Genomic DNA, 19,596 nt, shown 5'->3' with positions numbered 1-19,596 from the left:
TTCTGTTTGACTTTTTTTAAATCTAGCATAATGTTTTTGATATTCATTCATATTGTGTACATTAATACTTTCTTATTACTATGTAGCCTTTAATATTATCACTTTGCTTATCCATTCATTAACTGGTGGACATTTGAATTGTTTCCAGTTTTTATTGTTATGAATTATTTGTGTAGAAATGTTTGTATGGATATATGTTTATATTTCTTTTGGGTAAATATCTAGAAATGGGATAGCTAAAGTGCATGGTAACTGTATGTTTAGCTTTATAAAATACTGCCATACTGTTTTCCAAAGTGACTGTAACATTTTGATTTCTCACCAGCAATATAAGTTCCAGTTTCTCCACATCCTTTCTAACACTTGATATTGTCAATTGCTTCTAGTTTAGGCATTATAGAGAATATTATGGCTTTCATTTTCCAGCCTATTAGTGATGACCATCTTTTCATTTGCTTACTTCCAAACTGTATATCTTCTTTGGTGAAGTATCTGTTTAAATCTTTTGTCCATTTTTAATTGGATTGTTTGTCTTATTTTGAGTGGAAAGAGTTCTTTACATATTCTGGATACAAGTTCTTTGTCAAGTATATGTTATATGAAATTTTCTCCTAGTCTGTGGCTGGCTTTTTTTTTTAATTCTGTCTTTAAAAGAACAAAATTTTTCATTAGGATGTTCATTTTATCAGTTGATTTTCTCTGGTATTTGTGTTTTTTGTGTCCGATTCAGAAATCTTTACCCAGCGCAGTGTTACAGATATTTTCTTCTGTTAAAGTTTAATTTTAAATAACTTTAGCTCTTACATTCAGGCCTGTCATCTTTCTAGTTAATTTTACATATGGCATGAGGTAAGGTGTTAATTTTCTTCCATACAGATGCATAGTTTTTCCAGAATTATTTGTTGAATATCTTTTCTCTCACTGAATTAACCTGGCATCTTGTCAAAAATCAAATCACTGTTTAGGAGGTCAAGTGCAGGTCAGTTTACACACTCTATTCTGTTCCATTGATCTATTTGTTTTGGCAATACCATACTGTCTTGATTATTATAGCTTTAGAGTGAGTCTTAAAATTAGATACTGTATGTCTTCTGACCCTTTTCCTATTTTTTAAGATTGCTTTAGTTTTTCTAGTTCCTTTGCATTTCTGTGTAAATTTAAGAACCTGAAAAAAAACCTTGCTGGAATTTCACTGATTTTTGACTTTGTATTGAAACTGTCAGTGGAGACTACCAATCCATGAAGGTGATAAATTTTTAAATTTATTTAGTTCTCTTCTCAACAGTATTTGATAGGTTACAGAATACAAATCTTATACATATTTTGTTAATTTTATCCCTAGGTATTTAATATTTTGCTGATATTATAAGTGATATTATAGGTTTTTTTTAGAAGCTCTTAATCAGATTGAAGTAGTTATCCGTTATTCCTAGTTTGCTGAGAGTTTTTATCCTGAATAGGTGTTGAATTTTGTCAAATGAATTTCTTTTATCTATTGGAATGATCTGGTTTTTCTTTTTTATTCTATTAATATGGTGAATTACATAGACTGATTTTTGATTGGTAAGCTTTTGTTATTCCCAAGATAAACTCACTCCATCATTATAAATAAACCTGTGTGCTTTTGAATTTGATTTGCTAAAAATGTTTTAAAGGATTTTTACGTCTGTATTAATGAGGGATTATTGTTTCTGTGGTTTTCTTTTCTTGTAATTTTTGTCTGAATTTGATAGCAGGGTAATATGAACTTTGTAAAATCACTTGTAAAGTATTTTATCTTTGATTTCCTCGAAGAGTTTATGGAGGATTCTTGTTATTTCTCCCCTAAATGCTTGATAAAATTTACCAGTAAAGCCATCTAGGCGTGGAGTTTTTTTTTTTTTTTTTTTTTTTTTTTTGCGGGAAGGTTTTTATTTCAGATTCAATTTCTTGAACTGATGTAGGACTATTCATGTTTTCTATTTCTTCTTAGTTCAGTTTTGGTAATTTTTGTCTTTCTAGCATTTTGGTTACTTCATTTAAGCTGTCAAATTTATTGGGCATAAAGTTATTAATATTCTCATATGTTTAATGACTTAGGACCTATCTTCTTTCCTTTGTGAAGTTAGAATGAAGTGTAATTTTTGTCTTTCTTTTTGATTAGTCTATCTAGAGGCTTCTCAATTTTATTGAGCTTTTTAAAGGACTATGGGTTTCACTGATTTTTTTTTCTTTGTTCATTTCCTATTTCACCAGTTTGTTCTCATATCTTTTATTATTTCCTTCTTTCTGCCTATTTGGGCATTTTAAAATTATTTAAGACCTTTTTTAACAGGTGCTTGCAGTTTTTTGACTTATAAAAAAATCAAGTTATAAACTTTTATCACAGATTTAAAATGAAGTTCTTAAAAATCTTAACTTGAACAAATATAAAACAATTTTTAAACCTTTCTTTAAAGTCAGATTGAGAAAAAAAACAGGCTTAAAAATATGTTTGTTATTAACAGAAAGAAACATATTTAGGCAAAAGTAATAAAAACCCCACGCTGTATAGGTAATGCAAATAGTTCTAGTTATCTGACCATTCAACGAAAAGCAAGTACTTAAGGTCTTCAGCTCCAATATTTTGTTCATTTCTTATTGCTGGAATTTTATATTCATTTCTTCTTGTTAGATGACTAAACAGGATGATGGTAGAGAGCCTTGAGAGCCTTATCTGCTGGCAGATCTGACGTTTTTCGCCACTTTGCTGTCTTGTGGTTTAGAGTTGTGTTAGTCCATTTTTGCGTTGCTATAAAGAAACACCTGAAGCTGGGTAACTTATAAACAAAATAAGTTTATTTTGGCTCATGGTTCTGCAGGTTGTACAGGAAGCATGCCACCAGCATCTGCTTCTGGTGAGGCCTCAGGAGCTCACAGTCATGGCAGAAGGCAAAGGGGGAGGCGGCATATCACATGGCTAGAGAGGGAACAAGTGAGATGGAGCTAGAGAGAGTGCCACTCTCTTTTAAACAACCAGATTGCACTGAACTCAGAGCAAGAACTCCTTATGGTGAGGACAGCACCAAGTCTTTCATGAGGGATCTGCCCCCCATGACCCAAGCATGTCCCACCAGACCCCACCTCCAACACTGGGGATTACATTTCAACATGAGATTTGGAGGAGACAAAACAGGCAAACCATATCAAGAGTTTTCAGGTGTCTGCACTGGTACTTGAAGTTGTAGTGGCACTGTTGCTGAGGTGGCTGCTGACCTTGGGTATCATCTCCTTGATTTTTCCTTATCCTCTTCATTTCTGTCGTCTCTAGACTACCTTTGGCAGAGGGTCCCTGCAGAATCATGGTCTGTCTCCCCGATACCTACTCCGCCCCACTGGTCTGCCTTGTTCCCTTGCCCACTGGTTGTGGGTACCCTCCAGCACTTCTCCCCGCATATAGGGTCTCCGCATGTAGGAAGGTGGGAACTTTTCCTTGTCAGGAGGTAGGAAGGTGGGAACTTTTCCTTGCCCACATATAGGAAGGTGGGAACTTTTCCTTCCGTAGGCCCTGCGTGTTGGGCCTGGCCTTCGGGAGCACTCTTTTCCGTGGTTCTTTTCGCCACTCTCACTATTGTGGTAATTCTGCTGGCAGCTGCCTGGAGGACCCCTAGGAGGTAGATAGGGGCTTATAAAGGTACAGTTGGCTGCATATTTACTGCCTTGAACTGGAACTCCACCAGGGCCTGCAGTACTGACTGCCTCCGCATTCTTTTCTCCTTCAACATCAAACTCCACATCTCTCCAGCTCCTCCACTGCCAAGGTACTTCTTGGGGTTATTCTTTATGGCAGTCTGGTGTACAGATATATCTCACTTGATGTCATTCCTGTTGATGAATCCATATCCTTTTCTTACATTGAACCGTTTTACTGTTCCCAGAACTTTCATAGTGATGATCTTCTTGTCCCTGCTGGTCTATGTGAGACCGCCTGGGCCCCGCTCCCTGTGCCGCTGCCCGTGGTGCTGGGCTGGCTGTCGGCAGCGCTGAGGGCGGGGGCGCGGCGGCTGCTGGGTCTCCCCAGTGGTTGCGGAGGTGGTGAGTGGGCCTGCTGCACCAGCCGCGGCTCCTCCCGTGTGAGGCCCCGAAGGCAGTAGTGTTGGGGGCTACTCAGGGCTCTCTGGAGTCCACTCTCCTCTCCTGCTGCCCATCAAACGCCTGTTTGGTTTTAATTTACTTTTTCTTTCTCTAATTTCTTAGGGTGAGAACTCAGATTATTAATTTTGGAGGTTCTTTTCTAATATGATTATTTAAAGTTACAAACTTCTCTCTAAGCACTGCTTTAGCTGCATCTCACATACGTTGATAGGTTATATTTTTATTATCCCTTAATTTAAAATATTTCCTTATTTCTCTTGTGACTTCTTTGATCTGTTGATTCTTAAAACGTTTGTGTATTTCCAAGTATTTGGAGCTTTTCTAGCATTCTTACTGTTATTGATTTCTAATTTAATTTTTTTAATAGTTAGGGATCATCCTCTTTGTGATTTCAGTCCTTTTAAATGTGAGACTTGTTTTTTGGCTATGAGTAGTCTGGGCCAAATGAACTACATGCTCTTGAAAAGAATATGTTTTGTTATTATTGAATGTAATGTTCTATAAATATTTCGTTCAAGATGATTAATAGCATTGTTCGTATCTTCTGCGTTTTTACTGATTTTTTCGTCTAGTTCCATCAATTTAGTTAAGAGAAGGGTGTTAAGATCTCCGGTTCTGATTGTAGAATTGTTCATTTCATCTTTACTTCTGTTAATTTTGGCTCCCTGTAATTTGAAGCTGTTATCAGGCACATACACATTATGTGTATATTATGCCTTATGTGAATATTAAGCCTTTTGGATGAATTTACTTTTTTTCTCATTTAAAAATATGCAGTACTTTTTATTTTGAAATCAATTTAATCTGATATTAATACAGCTACTATAGCCGTCTTATACTTACTGTTTTCCATCCATTTACTTTCAACCTATCCATGTTTGTTTGTTTGCTTGGAGACAGAGTCTTGTGCTGTTACACAGGCTGGGGTACAGTGCCACAATCATGGTTCACTGCAGCCTCAAACTTCTGGGCTCAGGCAATCCTCCCACTTAAGCCTCTTGAGTAAGTAGGACTACAGGCTCATGTCACCATGCCTGGCTAATTTTTTAGTTTTAAGTTTTTGTAGAAATGGGGTCTTGCTATGTTGCCTAGGCTGATCTTGAACTCCTGGCCTCAAGCAATCCTTCTGTCTCAGCCTCCCAAAAGTGTTGGGATTACTAGTGTGAACCACTGGGCTTGCCATGTCTTTATATTAAAATGTATCTCTTATACAGAACATATGATTGTGTTCTATTTTATTATCAATTCTGATAGTCAACACCTTTTAAAGTGCTTATTTCATTGTCTAATGGACTTGATAGGTTTGGATTTGTGTCTTTTTATTTGTGTTTTATTTGTTGCTTCTGTGGTTTGTTCCTCTGTTTCTCTACATTTTTTTGATTATTTGAATATCTCTTAGGATTTTATTTTAATATTCATCTTGGATTCCAACTAGATTTCACTGTTTTTAAGTGATTGCTCTAGTGATTACAATATACATCCTTAACTTTTCAGTTTGTTTACAGGTGCCCTTTATTTTTATTTTGTTGTTGTTGTTTTTGTATTTTTTTCTTTCGTTTTGAGATGGAGTCTTGCTCTGTTGCCCAGGCTGGAGTGCAGTGGTGCTATCTCGGCTCACTGCAAGTTCCACCTCCTGGGTTCATGCCATTCTCCTGCCTCAGCCTCTGGAGTAGCTGGGACTACAGGCAACCGCCACCACGCCCGGCTAATTTTATGTATTTTTAGTAGAGACGGGGTTTCACCATGTTAGTTTACAGTTTATATTGTATCACTTCATGTAAAATATAGAAGACTCGAAAGTGTATAATCCCATATTCCCTCCCTGTCTTTTATGCCATAGTTGTATGTAATACTCTACACATTTTGTAAATCCCACAATTTAAAAAATTGAGATAAAATTAACCATTTAAAAATGTACATTTCAGTGGCATTTAGTATATCATAAATGATTTTTGTTTAAACATATATTTGTATTATGAGGAAACCATGAAAAGAAAAAACAAAAAGCCTTTTGCACTTACTAAGATATCTGCCATTTTTGATGCTTTTCTTTTCTTTCTGAGAATCTGAGGTTCTACTTATCATTTCTTTTAACTTTGAAGACCTTTCTATAGCATTAATTATAGCGCAGGGCTGTTGGCAATAAATTCTCTTAGTTTTCTTTCATCTGAAAATGTTTTTATTACAAGATTCATTCTTTAAGAATATTTTTGCTAGATATAAAATTCTTGGTTGACAGGTTTGTTTAATTTTTTTTCTGCACTTTAAAAATATTGTTGCACTCTCTTCTGTCCTTAATTTCTAATGAACAAATCAATGATTAATTGAAACTTTTTTTGCTTCTTTCAAGAATTGCTCTTTACCTTCGACATTTGTGTCATACCTCTGCTATTGTATGTCTTAGCATTGCACTTCAATTTGTAAATTGCTTTCAATAAATTGTGTAAATTTTTATTCATTAATTCTTCAAATATTTTTTTCTCCCCATCTCTTTCCCCTCTCCTTTTAGGACTTTAATTATATGCATGTTGGGGCTGGGTGCAGTGGCTCACGCCTGCAATCCCAGCACTTTGGGAAGCCAAGGCAGGCAGATCATGAGGTCAGGAGTTCGAGACCAGCCTGGCCAACATGGCGAAACCCCATCTCTACTAAAGATACAAACAATTAGCTGGGCATGGTGGTGCGTGCCTATAATCCCAGCTACTTGGGAGAATCGCTTGAACCCGGGAGGCTGAGGTTGCAGTGAGCTGAGATTGCGTCATTGCACTCCAGCCTGGGCAACAGGGCGAGACTCCGTCTCAAAAAAAAGGAAAAATTATATGCATGTTGAACCATTTTATATTATCTAGTAGGTCCCTGAGGCTCTGTTCATTTTTATTCTGTCTTCTGTGTGTTCAGATTAGTTTCTATTGATTTATCTTTGACTTATTCTTTTCCTTAGTCATCTTAATTTGGCTGTTATGTCCATATATCTATATAGATAGATAGATAGATAGATAGATAGATATACATATTGTGTTTATCAGTTCTAAATTTGCCCCCCTTCCTCCCTGCCCTCCTTTCTTCTTCTCTTCTTCCTTCTCTCCCACCATTTCTATTTCTCTGCTAGGAGTGCCTGTCTCCCAGTTCATTGTGTGCATAATTTACTTTTATTTATTGAAGATAGTTTTAATAGACACTTAAAATTTTTTTTCAGCTACTTTCAGCATCTGGATAATCTAAAATTCAGTCTCACTTGTTTTCTGATAGCATTATGCTTGATTTTTTTAGGTAATTTTGGATTGTATCCTGGACATTATGAATGTTACATTATGGTGATTCTAGGTTCCAGTTTTTCTCTCATACATATAGCGGGTTTGTTTTGTTTTTTTGATTTTGTATTAGTAGACAGTTGGACTTGAACTGCAACCTCGATTTCTTGGATGGCAGCTCCAGTCTCACTTCAGTTTGTCATTAGCTGGTCTGCTTTGAGTCTCCCCTGCCTATGCATGGTTCTGGTATCAATCAAAGAGGTGGGGATTTCTTCTATTTTTCCTGTCTCTTTCTCTTCCCTTTGCATTCTTCCATCGCTACAGTTTCCCTAGCTTTGATTTTCTGCTTCTCCAGGACAGAAAGACTATGACTTATCTGTAGCTTGCCCTGTGTTGGCAATACTTGGTTGCGAGCTAAAAGCTTTGAAAAGATGAATTTCCTTCATATAACTCCCCTTCTTTGAGCATGTACTCCTAACCAGTCTTTCTGATTTCCTTTGCTCTCCAGTGCCTTTAGGTAGCTGCTTTTTGTATCTTGTCTGTGTTTTATAGTGTTTTTCCCCACCAGGGTGGTCAGTGGTAGTTTTCCAGTGAGATCTTACTATGCCATTATTGAAAATGAAAGCCCTTGGTTGGAATTTTAGGCTACCTAATAAGTCAGTAGTACTTCTTATCAGTTTGATATACCAGTACTTCACTTCCTATAGTGATAGCATGCATACTAAGACAGTGGGTTTTGAACCTTAAGGAAAAAATATTTGTGATTTATAGTTAATTTTAACTTACTACCAAGTATAATCATAATCTTATACTGATTATTACATACTATTTAATCTTTAGTATTAATTTATTACCATCATACCTTAATTACTATGTAATACATTTTATCAAGTGAATAACTGATAATTATAAGGATTATATACGTATATTTTGGATGAAGTTTTGCTCTTGTTGCCCAGGCTGGAGTGCAATGGTGCAATTTCCGCTCACTGCAACCTCCGCCTCACAGGTTCAAGTGATTCTGCTTCCTCAGCCTCCCAAGTAGCTGGGATTACAGGCGTGCACCACCGTGCCCAGCTAATTTTTACATTTTTAGTAGAGACAGGGTTTCACCATGTTGGTCAGGCTGGTCTTGAACTCCTGACCTCAAGTGATCCACCCACCTTGGCCTCCCAAAATGTTGGGATTACAGGCGTGAGCCACCGCGTCTGGGCTGAGGATTGTATTTCTATAAATTCTGAATTTACTTGTGCCAGAGTCCTATCTCTCATGTAGCCTTTGAGGATGAATTGAAGAAGGTGTGAAAGATTCAGTCCAGTATGATAGTGACTAAATTGTAACTAGTTTATATTTACTGATGTCTAATGGGGCACTTTTTTTTTTTTTGCTGGGGATAGGCTAAATGTTGTGTTGACTTGTGGGTTCTTTCCCTCTCTTCTTTTTCAGTTTACTGAAAATTTCTTTAAGACATAATTGTTGACTCCTTTTAATGTTAGTTAATCTTTATCTTGCATAACAATTATTGTGACACTATTACAAAAGAAGCTATTAAGTGAATTCTTAACTAAACGGGGGTTATAGGAGAAAGAAGGGGAACTTAAAAATATTTTTCCCATAAAGAAGGCCCCTTATTAAATTCCCCTAAAGAAGTTAATACAATCTTTTAGCAGGGTAATTTGGGGCCTTAAGGTGGAGTAGTAGTTGGGTAAATCAACAGTACAAAAAATACAATCTGCCACATTTTTGTGCCCCCATACTTTAAAGATAATAGTTATGATTTTCACTTAGATAAATTTTGTAGACACCTGTGTTATTACAGAACAGAATTTTGTGGATATTTAAAATCATATAAGTGGCAATACTTAGCAAAATGATAAAAAGAAGCACTATTGCACGGTGCTACAGTAGTAATAGACATGACTTTCCTCTAGGAAATCAAAGACCCATTCAAGTAAACATTTACGTAGATCTGTGATACACAGAAGGAATTTGAACTGGCTGCCAATCTTTGTTGTTATTGCTGTTGAGAGTTCATGTTCAGATCATGTTTCCCAAGTATGTGAACCAGTACTGCAACTCCCACAGTTGGGTTTCTAAGGAGAGCTTCCTTGTCTTCTTGTATCTGCTTGCTCAAATCTGATATCTGTTCTGTCTAACAAACGCAGTCTGTCTAAGAAACTGCTTCTCAGAGGCTCTGTCATATTTTCTTCCTCTGCAGGTGGTAGATTTTGGTCCCACTTGTAAATAATTTGGCTTATTTTTAGTATGTGAATTGAAATGTTCTGAATTAGGTCAAAAATTAAATGTTCATCAGTTAGTTACAAATTTATCAGATACTATCTTCTAATAAGTAATAGGAGGTGACATTTGAGTTTTTTTTTTTTTTAATGGAGTCTCACTCTGTTGCCCAGGCTGGAGGGCAGTGGCACGATCTCTGCTCACTGTGACCTCTGCCTCCTGGGTTCAAGCGATTCTCCTGCCTCAGCCTCCCAAGTAGCTGGGGACTACAGGCACATGCCACCATGCCTGGCTACTTTTTTTGTATTTTTTGGTGGAGATGGGGTTTCACCATGTTGCCCAGACTGGTCTCGAACTCCTAACCTCAAGTGATCAACCTGCCTCAGCCTCTCAGAGTGTTGGGATTACAGGCGTGAGCCATTGCGCCCAGCCTGACATTTGAGTTATGAATGGTAAATCATTTGCTAGACAATGAATAGAGGAACGGCATTCTCATTCTTATAAAGTGTGTTTCTTTTTGTCTCTGTTACTGAAATTATTTAATTTGATAAGCTAATCCAGTCCTTTGATAGGTGATACTCTTGCATATGATAAGCACTTAAACATTATTTAAACAAATTATTTTACATTTAAGAAAGAAAACTTAAACTGGAAAGACTTTGGTTAGATGAAAAGGGACAAGAATTTCTTTGGCGTGGACTCTCCAGCAAAGGCGGAAATAGGATCAACATTCGTTCTATACCTTCTTTGTGTCAGAAATTTCGCTTCACAATTTTTTTCAGTACATATTATCAGTGTTTGGAAATGAAGAAACCTTTGAAAAAGATTGTTAGGTATATGACCTTGGGCAAGTTAATGGCGGAACTCACAATTTCTGAAGACAGGACTGTTGTTGGACTGAACATACCCTTTCTTTCACCTCTTATGTCAGTTGGGTGTATTTTCCTTAGACATATTTGTTTTCTGAATATACCTTATGCATTCCACCCTTATTTTTGCTTTATCCCATTTTAAATATGGGACAGTAGATACTCATTATTACAATGTTTTATTTAGGTAGGAAGCCTAATATATGAGTTGTAATACTTTCAGTTACAGTAGAATTCCAGTTCAAAGTGGCTTAGAAAATAAAGGTAGTCTATATATTGGCTTGCAGTTACTGAGAAGATAAGATACATGGTTTCATGCAATACGTGATCAGTGCGCTGACTCAGAACTTTCCCTAAGGTCTTAATTTCTTTCTGTCTCTACTCTACCTTTTGGCCAGCTTTACTCATCTTTTGGCTGATTCGTCTCATGGTTTTAACATGGCTTCCTGCATTTCACTGGCCATGTGGTTTTTAGTTCACATCTGTCAGAGGAAAAAGCGTGACTTTGTTCAAGTCTTGCAATAAATTTTGAAATTTCCTCCATTGGGCCAGCTTAAGTCACATGCCCAATCAATCCTTCAGTAGTCACTGTGAGCAGATAAAATAATCTTACCTGAAGTTACATAAATTCCTAAGCAGCAGTTGGGGAGTTAAAAGAGAGTATAGATAGATGCCTGAACAACAAATCTCTACCTATCAGTGATAAACTTGAAACTGTTATTGATAATTCTGTGAATTTGGAGAGGGGAGAAAATACCTGTGAAATTTTACACTTTAAACATTTTAAGAACTTATTTACTTTGATTCTTAACTGGAAAATACATTTATGTCATCTTGGTAATACCTCATAATACTGGTTTAAAACATCACGCTATTATGAGAGTTAGAGCAGTATAATTCTGATGAAATTTCATTACCAGAATTGTAATAAAAATGTTTCCTCTTCATTAAATATGTGGTGAAGCTTATTGTTTGTGAAAATGGAACCGATATATTACTTTGTGGGATCACCAAACATAAAACAGGATGGTTTCCATTCTGCACTATGCAGAATGATATTGCATAGTACCAAATCTAACCTTGTCCATATGGGAGAAAGTCAGGGCATAGGATAAATTGAAACTTTATTAAATGTTATGTGTATTAGTCTATTCTCATGCTGCTGTGAAGAAAATACCCGAGACTGGGTAATTTGTAAAGAAAAGAGGTTTAATTGACTTACAGTTCTGCATGAGGCTGAGGAGGCCTCAGGAAACTTACAAGCATGGTGGAAGGCACCTCTTCACAGGGCGGCAGGAGACAGAATGTGTAAAGGGAAAAGCCCCTTATAAAACCATCACATCTTGTGTGAACTCACTATCACAAGAACAGAATGGGGGTAACCACCCCCATGATTCAATTACCTCCCACCAGGTCCCTCCCACCACATATGAGGATTGTGGGTACTACAATTCAAGGTGAGATTTGGTTGGGGACACAGCCAAATTGTACCACCACGTTTTAAAAGTTTCATTTCTGTTTATTTTTAAACAGTCTGTTTATTTGGTTAAATAAAGTAGTTTTGTACTCTAAATGAAAAAACCTTTTTTTTTGGATCAGCTTTCTAAGCAGGCACCCAAACATTTATTTATTTTTATATATATATATATATATATATATTTTTTTTTTTTTTTTTTTTTTTTTTTTTTTGAGACAGTCTTGTTCTTGTCCCCCAGGCTGGAGTGCAATGGCGTCATCTCAGCTCACTGCAACCTCTGCCTCCCAGGTTCAAGCGATTCTCCTGCCTCAGCCTCCCGAGTAGCTGGGATTTATAGGCGCCTGCCACCATGCCCGGCTAATTTTTGTAGTTTTAGTAGAGACGGGGTTTCACCATGTTGGCCAGGCTGGTCTCGAACTCCTGACCTCAGGTGATCTGCCCACCTTGGCCTCCCAAAGTTCTGGGATTACAGGCGTGAGCCACCACACTCGGCCTATTTATTTTTAATTAATAAAATGGATTTACCTTATATTATTGCTGTTATCTGTCATCAAGTTCTATCAGTCTTTTCTGGAAGTACTTCTCTTCTTTTTTTGCCTTATTCTATTTTCACTACCATTTAACTGCCCTTACTAATAAATTGTTGCTGGGGGTCTCTTTTTCTGATCAGTGTGACCCTATAATCACTTGTCTCAGACATATGTTTACTTTAAAATGCAGAATCTCAGGCTTCTCCCTAGTAATCCAGAATCAAGGAGAGGGCTGGGAATCATCTACACACTAGAAGATTTTTGAGAATAACTGTTACAGTCTTTTCTTCTTCCAGTTTCTTCCTTTAAGAGCAGTGGTTCTTTTCTTTGTTTGAGACAGTCTCACTCTGTCGCCCAGGCTGGAGTGCAGTGGCACTATCAAAGCTCACTGGACCCTTGACCTCTCGGGCTCAATCGATTCTCCACCTCAGCCTCCTGAGTAGCTGGGACTACAGACACGCTCCACCACACCCAGTTAATTTTTGTATTTTTTGTAGAGACACGAGTTTCGCCACATTGCCCAGGCTGGTCTCAAACTCCTGTACTCAAGCGATCCGCCCGCCTCGGCCTCCGAAAGTGCTGGGATTACAGGAGCAGTGATTCTTAACCATGATTATATCACTTAGTGATATGCCCCAGTACTTGGTTTCCTATACCATAGAGGGGTTAAAAGTCTATTTTTCACAAAACAGAAAATAATTATGTGTATTTTGTTAAATTTCTAACTTGTTTTATCAGCATCATAGTATTATTTAGAAGTATATATTATTGCCATGGTTTAAAAATACACACAAATAAAAATCTACTAGTAGCTGAACATTACAGTGAATATTCAATTTTGTACTATACTAACTATAAAACAAAAAGATAACACATAAGCATACAGTTATTAAATAGGAAGCAGTAATACCTTCGTAGCCTCGCATGGGACAAGGACTTAAGGTCCACGAGTATTGCTGTTATTCCAGAGGACCACATCTTTGGCATATCATCTTTAGTTGTGATATGGCCTTTGAGAAATTACATGTATCACTGCATGAGGGTCATTGCATTTGATTATGTTACTGCCTCTTGTAAAACATTCGTGCCTTCCTGGGAATTCCATTTTCTGCCTGGTACTCAATACTCTTCATTGTTAAACATTAGTATGTTTTCCAGTGCTTTCTTTTCTGTTCTAAATTTTCCTCAGACATATTTACTCTGTGTCCTGAATGTACCTTATGTATTCCACCCTTGCCTTTGCTTTACCTCTAGCTAAGTTTTGTCCTTTAAGGTCTGTATCCTCTGTGAACTTCGTCTGTCCCCTTTTTGCTCACTTTTCCTGCCTTTGAGATTAGGAGCCTTCTTCATGTAGGATCATTTTTTGATGCCATGGTTTAGTTACATATTCTTGTCTTATTTCTCCAACTAGACTGTAAACTCCTTGACAGTATGGGCCATGTCATTTAATTTCATCTCTCCCTAGATACCTAAAATATGCTTTTTACATAGCAGTCAATAAAAGAAGGAAGGATATCAGTTTCATTGCTAGAAATTTTTTCTTACTTTAGTGTAAGCTTATCTAGATGTGGTCTAGTACATTTTTTCGACTACTTTGTTTGGTTACCTAAGAGAATATGCAGGGTGCAAATGTATGTATGTGTGTCTGTCTATCTGTGTGTGTGTGTGTGTGTGTGTGTGTGTGTATGTGTATTTTTTTTTTTTTTTAAAAGAGACAAAGTCTTAGTCTGTCACCCAGGCTGGAGTGCAGTGGTGCCATCATAGCTCACTGCAGCCTCGAACACGGGCTAAAGCAGTCCTCCCATCTCAGTTTCCCAAGTAGCCAGGACCACAGGTGTGTGCTGCCATACCTGGCTAATTATAGGCGTGAACCACTGCTCCTGGTCAATATATGTTTTTATTGTCTTTATCCAAATCTGTTAGTCAAGCAATAAGATTTTAGATAAATGAAAATAAAGTTCTTATATTTTACTGTTTTACATTTATTTCTAGGCCACTGTGTATTTTTCTTTATGCTAGTCACATGCATATTTATATACAGCATGTGTATAAGTAGGCCTATATAAGTTATAGGCATATAATACATTTATGTTTACATTGTTAGTTTGCTTTTGTTACTATAACTTATGTTGTCTCATATTATACTTTTATTCAGGATTAAAACTTAGCTAGCAAAATATTATATGGCATTGTATTAACTATGTATGTGATATAGTTGGATGCATTCTTATAGGTAAAAATTTATATGAAGAAATGGAAATCTTATTTAAAAAATGAACTGTGCTATTTAAAATAGAAACTCATGATCTTTTTAACGTTGCAGCTGAGTTAAACAAATAATCTTTCCACCATTACCAAGAGGTGCTGTAGTTAAAAATACATTTATACATATTATTTTTAAAAACCTAGTTAACTTTAAAATATGTAAGTTTTCTTGTCGTTTAGGGTTCTGTGAAGCTGATCATCAAGAGGGTTGCAAATCATTGGTGGTTTCTATTTTCAGATTTCCACATCCCGGAGTAATTTGCTTTAATTTCACCCAATTTAACCTATACTTCACACCATCACCATTCAGCTTTAATAGCTATGTTCTATGCATAAGAAAAGCAGATAAATGTCCACAATTAGGCTGCAAATGATTACAACTAGTTAGGGCTTTATGAAGACAAAACTTAAAGGACCATGGCGCCAAACAAAGCCACAAAGACGGCTTGAAAATGCTGTCTCGAGAAGTCAAGTCTATCATGGCATTTGATTTATTACTTTTGTAGTTGATTTTACTTATTTTTAATATATTGGCAGGTGTGCCTACTCTGGGAAGTATTCATCTTTAAAGAATATTAGTTCTCTGTTCATTTATTTTGGTTTTTAATTTATTTGCTTTTTTGAATCTCAGCATAACCAGATTGAATCTTTTTTCAAAAATATTATTAAAAGGTAGCAATTTTTTAAAAATTGAGAATAATTTGTTTGAAATGTACTGGCATTTATATGCCTTGTTAATGCATTTCTGAGATCAAGACTTTTCTGAAATGTTTATAAGTTGAATAACCCTATCAGACATTGAGTGGAAGTATAGTTTTACAATTTTGTATAGAATTTCATTTCCAGATAGGTTTTAGTATGCAAAATATAAGCCTATGGAGGATTACTTCTATGAAATGTTACTTGTATGTGCATATGTATAACAAATTCAGAAATTGTTTTAATCCTATATGTATGTTATATTTTCTAAGATGTATGTTCTCGTCGATGATTAATGTATATTGTTATTTCAAGGTATAAAGAATTTATTTATGGTTTAAGGTTTTAAAAAGTTAAATTATTTTAATATAATAGCATTTTATAAATTTATTTTCTCCTATGAAGTAAAACTTGTTAGTTTGGTTAATATATCACTGTATTTAATGAAGTAAATAAATCTCAGTCTCAAGACTGGATCTCTTCTCTTTTCAAAATTTTCTGAAGATTTTAATCAAGGTGTGACATATAAAAACATTTTCTTTAAATACTTTGTAATAAATATATACATAACATAAATATAAAATAAATATAACTCAAGGCTTTAGTCTGGTGTTCCAACATTAGTCATTCTGTTAGATGTTCTCTCAGACATTCTATATAGATAAGAATAGCAATACTGATGGATAATAACTTTATAGTTTATGGCACCCAGAATTATTCTTATAATTGTAATACTCCCCATTTTAGAAGTAATGTTAATCATTTTATTTATTATATAAGTGGTAACATGTATTTATTTTAAACATTTAGATAAATCTTATTTTCTTAAATAATAATTCTGTCCTTAGTTTATTATTGCTTAAAATCCAAAATAAATGTAGATGAAAAACCAAAGCAGTTGTGGGTTTTTTTGTACACATGTAACACACACATGTGTATGGTGTTGCATGCAGGTGCTAACTTTAAAAACAATACTGGGGAATGAATAGCTGTGTACCTTTGTTTATAAAACCAGTGTATGTGGGAAAGTACACTAATACTTATTATTTTTAAATATCCTTATTTTAAAGAAAGTAGTCACTTATTTATCCTACAAAGTAGACCAATATAGCTGTGGCAAGACAATACAGCTACACAGCTTCACGGTTGTATTAAACTAGTTTCATATGCTATATCATAAAACTTTCAGTCCAATCAGCAACTAAATTTAAATACTGCAAATTGTAGCAGCAAAACAATAATTCTGCTGATTAGCCCCTTTCCATTTCTTGTAAGTGAACTGTTTATGCTGTTGAGTACCTTTTGAAAAAAGAAAAAGCCAAAACAGCCTTGATTAGTCAAGGAGTAATTGGATGACTTGATTTTAGCAAGAGAATGAATTGGTTGATGATAGCCTGTAACTAAGTGTAGTGGTTCTGTTCAGATGAATACATAACATACAGTCATCAGATCTTGACAGGTATAACATATTAGCAGTGCTAAAATCCCGTGGTGGGGGGATTAGATGGAAATGGAGGGGAATAAGTTTGCCATGAAGTCTTTTACTGGAAAATTTGAGGTGATTCTTAGAGGCCTTTAGATAAATACTCGTAGTTTTTTCATTGTTCTGATTTTACATTGGAGAGGTAAATAGGTGGAGAGATTTCTCTACTTTATTACAATAGTCCCCCTGTTTTTTGCTCTAAAGACAAAATAGTTCTGTAGACAAAAGAGCTAATGGGATCACTGAACTTTTTGCAGGAGGATCGGTGATAATATCCTTTCACTTTTGTGGAAAATCATGGCGTAAAGATCATGGCTCCTTAGTAAGAGCCTTGATGCATTAAATGTATTCATATTTAACTAAAGTCTTGATGATGTCAGAACTTTTTAAGCACTGCATTCTTATTTATGATTTTCTGATTACTTTCAAGACTGTATCTGAGTTTATATTAATGAAATATGGCATAAAGCAGGAAAGAAATTTTTTAAATATATTCATTTGTAACTAGTCTTAAGACAGCCCGGTTGTACTGCCTGTCCCCCACCAAGAATATAATACAATAACCACCCCTTCTGTACCATAACGTGCTGTGTGGGTCTAAAAGTTTCATTTGCATAAAATATGGGATCACTGTATTTCTAAGTGAATGAAATGACAGGATGAACCTGCATAGCTGACCACAGGGGAATAAGGGGTGTCACAAGGTCCTGGCCCATCCAAATCCATTCTGATACTGGCTTTGATTTGGCACCACCTGGTGGTGATAGCTCTAGCTTAACTGTTGAGGACTAGATCTTGTAGACTGACTAGGACATTATAAGATTGCAGTAGAAATTCTAGAAAGATCTCAGGTAGATCGTACCCATTTTGTTGGGCCAGTTGAGGTGGGTTACATCAGAGAAGTATTGGGGATGCAGTGGCCTCCCTTACACAGTCTGCTCCCAAAGGATGTGGTTGCTTGCTTGTCCTTCATCTCCCTAGGTCTTATCCTTTCTTACATGTTTCTACTTTCATTTTAGAACTGTGTGTTAATGCATTTAATGGTGTATTTTGTGAGGTATATTGTCTGGTTTCAGGGCATCTACCATCACAGTACTTTTCATTTGGACCCAAGAATGTGATCTCTATTGTGTAATGTGTATTTAGTCAAACCATCATCTTCCTATTATAACACTAGGTGTTCTTGGTGAGTCATCCCTCTTACATTTCTGTATTCCCCCTTCTGTATCTTAGAAAAATTAGATAGAAGTCAAAATCCATTGACATTATGAATAAAGGTTATAAAATAGTTTTTTTAAATAGCCAGGCATTTACTTGACTGATTAATACCTGTCCCATGTTTACATTTTCCAAGCATTTAAACACTAGTTTCAAATTCCAGCAGAGACAGTATTTTCTCTCTTCTCACAGCATCAAAATACACTTAAATATGGGATTAAAAAATAGTTTATACTTTCATCAAAACCTGTACATGACTCTTAGTATAACTTTTAAATGGCATCTACATAACACCAGTGCTCCAATTTGAAACCTTGAAGGCTGTCTTTTTCCATCAACTTGTGTGAATACTGACTCCTTCCCTGTTCCCCTTCATCTTGGGTTTACTTTCTTATTTTTATTATATGCTGATCTGTCTCCCCTGTTAGGCTGTAATCACTTTTGAAAGTGGAAACTAGTTGTGTTCCACTTTTTCTTATCTCAGAAATTTGCCTTCCAGCTCCTGGCACCATTCTCTTTGTGATTAACATCCAGTAAACATTTGTTAAATATATCTCTTAAAATGTGTATCTTTTTAACTATTTATACACCTCCAAGTGGATGACAGGCCACATTTTATTTCTTCTCGGTTTGTTATCATTCTTCTTGCCCACTAGACCAAAAAACTTTGTAAATTCTACTTTGTTTTCTTTCATTTTTTTTTTTTTTAGATTTGACCATTTTGATGTCATTTCTGTTACTACTATCCAACAGTAAACTACTTTGTGACCATCAGTCTCTCTCCAAGCTATTAGATCTTGAACATAATTGACAGAATCATTTAAAGAGTGTGGGAGCAGGCTGGGCATGGTGGCTCATGCCTGTAATCCCAGCACTTTGGAGGGCTGAGGCGGGTGGATCATCTGACATTAGGAGTTCGACACCAGCCTGGCTAACATGGTGAAACCCTGTCTCTACTAAAAATACAAAAATCAGCTGGGTGTGGTGGTGGGTGCCTGTAATCCCAGCTACTCAGGAGGCTGAGGCAGGAGAATGGCTTGAACACGGTAGGTGGAGGTTGCAGTGAGCCAAGATGGCACCACTGCACTCCAGCCTGGGCAACAATAGCAAAACTCCATCTCAAAAAAAAAAAAAGTGGGAGCAAACAAGCCAGCATGAGCAAGATCACAAGCATACGTCTCTGAAAATCTCCACAGAATTTTCTCATCTAAGAGATTAAATTTCAACTCCCCAGCTCAGTGTTAGAGCCTTTCAATCAATTGACATCTACACATTTGAACCTATGGTAATATCTTTTGGTTACTACACAGCACAATTTTTGTCTTTCAGTATGTACTAATGCATTTCAACTGTAGGTCGGCAATGTCTGGAGTTTTTTATCTTTATAGCTGGGGTGCTTGTGTGCGTGTGTGTTACTGGCATCTAGTTTATAGAGGCCAGGGAGTGCCATTAA

At 36.1% G+C, this 19,596-nt stretch overlaps 1 protein-coding gene and 1 pseudogene across 2 annotated transcripts in view; one reads left to right on the top strand and one right to left on the bottom strand.

The window, feature by feature from the left end:
* Positions 1 to 19,596, top strand: part of OLA1 (Obg like ATPase 1) — a 174,245-nt gene that overhangs the window by 73,997 nt on the left and 80,652 nt on the right.
* Positions 3,291 to 13,456, bottom strand: LOC134759566 (Y-box-binding protein 1-like; annotated as a pseudogene).

This window comes from Pongo abelii, chromosome 11, assembly GCF_028885655.2.
Source record: "Pongo abelii isolate AG06213 chromosome 11, NHGRI_mPonAbe1-v2.0_pri, whole genome shotgun sequence".
In the NCBI taxonomy this organism is placed as follows: Eukaryota; Metazoa; Chordata; class Mammalia; order Primates; family Hominidae; genus Pongo; species Pongo abelii.
The sequence above is the reverse complement of the archived record's forward strand: the minus strand, read 5'-3'. Positions and strand labels throughout refer to the sequence as shown.